We start from the raw sequence: 4546 nt of genomic DNA on the forward strand, positions 1-4546 counted from the left end.
TCGTCCCTTTCCGTTTTTTCTGGTTCCGACTCGGGGTGGTGCTGGTTGCGGGTCGGGTTGTGACCGGTGCTTTGGTACATCTGTGGAAGATACAGTGGAGTTAGCGAGGTGTCCGAGGCGCAGGCCTGACTGACGTGTGTTTCGGCTGGAGTCCCCCAACTTTTTGTTTCCCTTCCGAGAATCCCGACCCGCGATTCACGCTCGCTTGCTCGCATCTCGACAGGTGGCGCTGTCGCCTCCCGCCTCCACCCCGCTCATCGAGAGAAGGAACGGCGATTTTGGTACCCGTGATGTGTGCGCCGCTAGCCGAGCTGGCGTCTAGTTGTGATGCTGATAGCGTGTTATTGTTTTTCGGGCGCTAATATATAGAAAGATGCACTCGAGTTGTACAGTGAACCCTTGTTTTTTTCCATTGATGCTTACTGTGTTTTATACACTATCGACCCTTTGCTCGTTGCCTTCCCTGGTAAAACGAGAGCCATGACAGACGGCAAGAAGCCCCTTAGCACTTGAACGGGCATCTGAGTTGAAACAAATACCAATAACCACGACAGAAGAATATAACCACCACTTTTCACCATGATGACACATTGCTGTGCCAATTGGCAAGGTTCTAAGCCCGATTTGGAATTTGATCGTATCTAACAGAAGACGGCAATGTTTATCCGCAAATCACACCAAGGCACTCGCAGCCATCAAATTATTCCCGGGTTTCAGCGAGCATTTTAACAAGATACATTTGATGCATTTCCAATTAGGTACGAGTGTTGTGGCTAACTTCCACTCTCCTGCAAACTCCCATTAACGAGAACGCCATTCGTTTTTTCCTATGTTTCTCAGCGCTGTGTTTCTGACAGAACGATCATAGTCTGTATAATGTGTTTATTAAGAATTTTGATTAGCGTGATTAAAACAAAAATGCTCTGCATATGAGTGGAAATTAGCCATAACGAGTCACACCAAAAACATTAGCTACGGTAGCTAAAATAAAACTGATAAACAACTTGAGCAGCTTTTGGTTACAGTCGATTCTAGATTTCTAGGCACCCTGGATAAAACGTATTTGCATAGGCAGCTAACGTTAGTGGTTTACCTTTGCAATAATGAGGTAACTCCCCGCAATGCGTATCCTTAACCTAGCAAGCTACGAAAAACTGGTAAGCATTCAGATGTTTAGAAACTTTTAGATCAGCGCTGGTGTATGGGGATACTCCATTTACAATATAGTGGCACAGATGGTGTGGACTAAAGTCAGGCTTTCGGACAGTTTGTTTAGAAGAAGAAATATGTGAGGAGGAAGAAGGTATGGGTCGCTAGCTAACCCTGCTATCCTCAGTTTCTCTAAATACAGTACCGCTCTTTGCGCTTTCTAAGAAGGTTGACCCACCTCATCCCACAACTGCACAATATCCTTTTCACTAGTCATTGCCAATTGTGTTAAATAGTATAGATTTTGTTGTTGTTTACTGCTTTCACCCACTGGCTACTAGGGTTTACTGCCGTCCATCATGGTGTCGTCACACGATTAGGTCACATGTGCAAAGGGTCGATAAGACGCACGGGATGATGAGGCACAACCTCTTTTTGAAAGATTTTTCATATATAAGGCGCACTGGACTATAAGCCACATGGAATCAAAACTACAATTCGAGCGAGGGTTGCATAAAAAATAAATACGTTTGGATCAAAAGAATTGATTTCATACAACATAAACAGGCATGGGGAGAAACAGAATACATTTAATAGCGTTACGTAATCAGGAACGAAAAAAGTAGTTGATTACTTTGCAGGATTACAAGTTTATTACAAATATTTTTATATTGCACAATACAGGGGACAATCTTGAAGTCCGGTGTACATTGGTTTTAACTCTTTCGCATTAGCTTTGTTTACATTCGTCATCTCCGGCCGCGCATCTCTCTGCGGTCTCATTCATTACACACACACGCGGCACACTCAAAATTTTCCGTATGCAGTATCATTTAATTGTAACCGTGCATTTCCATTCCCCCCCCGGTATATAAGGCGCACCAGTTTATAAGGCGCACTTTCAAATTTCTGGCCAATTTCTGGTTTTTAGGTGCGCCTTATAGTCCAGAAATTACGGTATTTTGTGATTTATTCATATGAAATTTTACATGAAGGTAAAATCAGACATAGAAAATATTCTATTCTTTGTTTTCTTTACGCGATGTTTCCCTAATTCACTAATTTTGTCATAATGAAGCATCTCAACTCATGCCAACATAGTTCATAGCGCTCCTTTTTTGTAAAATGAAACTCCTCATCTCACGTGAACATAGTATTTCAGAATCACGAGATGGAAGAAAAGTGACTCCAACATAATTCATCTAGCAGCTAAGCTTTAGTCCAAACGAGGTGTGTCAAACATGCAGCCTGCGGGCCGAATCAGGCCCGCCAACAGCCTGCGAGACAACGCTGAGAGAAACGAAGAGCTGCAGTTCCAAATATGCCCACTTGGTGTCTCCTAAACCAGGCCGAGCCTTGCCACTTAAAAAGCAACTTCTCTCTCCCTCTCTCTTTCTTTTTTCTCTATCTGTCTGTTTTCTGTCTCTATTTTTTATCTCCTTCTTTCTCTTGTCTCTTTCTCTCTATTACTTTCTCTCTCTCTTTCATTCTCTTTCTATACCTCTTTTTTTCTCTGCCTCTATTTTCATCTCTCTCAATTTCTCTTTTTATGTCTCTTTTTTCTCTATATTTTTCTCTTTCTCTCCCTTACTCTTTTTTGTCTTTCTCTCCATCTCTTTCTGACTCTTTTTCTGTCTTTCTCTCCCTCTCTCTTTTTTCTTTTCCAACTCTCTCTGTATATATTTTTTTCCTTTCTCTCTCCATCTTGCTGATTCTTTCTCTCAATTTCTCTTTTTTATGTCTTTCTCTCTCTCTATTTCTCTCTTTCTCTCCATTTCCATCTCTCGCTGACTCCTTTTCTCGCTCTCTCTCTACTGTCTGTCGCCCTCCCCTTTACTCCTTTTTCTCTTCCTCTCTCTCCTCATCTCTCCTTGTCTCTATCTTCTTTCTGCCTCTCTCTCTTGTCTTTTTTTCTCTCTTCCTCTCTTTCAATACACCTCTCTCTTTATTTCTCACTCTTACTTTCTTTATGCCTCTCTTTCCATTTCTCTTTCCCCCCTCCTCATCCCCTATCTCTTATTCTGTCTCTCTCTCTCTCACTCTTGTTTTCTTCATGCCTCTTTTTATCTCCATTTCTCTTTCTTTCTCCCTTTCTTTCTCCCCCACCCCTCTCTCTCATTCCACCTCTCTCTTGCCGTCCTTCTCTCGTTATTTCTTTCGACCGCGAGATTTGTTTTTCCTACCCTGTGGCCCCGTGAGCTTAAATAAGGTTGACACCCACCCCACTCTAAACAAACTGCTTTCGATCGGTTTCCTTGGCACCGTGCTACAATCCAGCAGGACTCTCGTCCAAACGACACCTTCCCGCTCACCAGCAGGGTTCACTGTACACCGTTTCGCGGGTGCAAATGTACAGAAATCGGAACCGCGATCGTTGTACTTTACGTCGGGCGCTTTTTCCACGCTTCGGGGTTTTTTTTTTCCCCGCTGGCCTGTTTTCAAATCCGTCTCCGCCGGTATTGAAGCCTCCCTGTGCATGGGAGACTTTAATTGGTAAAACACGTCAACGTGTTTCTTTCTATTGGTTTGGAGGAGAATACAGTAGAATAGCTATTATGTTATATCCCGCCTTGTTCGTCAAAAGACGCTGGCCTAGAGTTCTTAAAAGAATGTATAAATATGTATTTTTGATATCATAAATCTCTATATAAAAGCTATATATTTGTGTGCACGCACACAAGCCGTTATAATAATAGTATTAGTATGAATACGCTATTAATCCTATATCTTTATATCCGTTGGGTTGGTTTCTTTTGGGTTTGCCGAAGACGGTTTAAACAGGCCAGAGTCCTTCTCCAGTGCAATATGACTTATCGAGGGTTTACAGGGGTGGCGCGGGATTTTCCATTTAGCGCTTTTTTGTTTACACTGCGCCGAGCGACTTTGAACTTTTCCCATGTGCTCGTGAAGCCGGCGCGTATGACGCAAATGACTTTTCGTGTTGTGCTACGTGTGGATTTATATTATTAGCTGAAATAAGAAAAAAAAAAAAGAACAAAAAACATGTAACTGGTACCATGACATGTGTGGGGGGGAATATAAGCTTTTGTGTCGTGCCAAATTCAATTATTACCTCCGTGTTGTATTGCAAATGTTTTATTTGTGTTCGATGCCGCTACATATGTTGCCAAATGGCTCTTTTAACATACAGTGCCTTGCAAAAGTATAGACCCCCCTAAGAACATACAGTACTGCCATATTTCAGACTTGAAACTTAGAGAAGAAAAACTCAAAATATTTTCTAAGGATCAACAACATGTGAGACACAATCCGTTCAATATTGTATGTTGTGCTAACAGATCACAAAATTGAGAAGTAGACGAAAATGCAAAAATGTTGTCCCCCATTGAGTCGATACTTTGTACAACCTCCTTTGTAGATTATGCTTAATGTTTAG

Source organism: Urocampus carinirostris, chromosome 16 (assembly GCF_059441175.1).
Source record: "Urocampus carinirostris isolate Australia breed hairy pipefish chromosome 16, RoL_Ucar_1.0, whole genome shotgun sequence".
NCBI lineage: Eukaryota > Metazoa > Chordata > Actinopteri > Syngnathiformes > Syngnathidae > Urocampus > Urocampus carinirostris.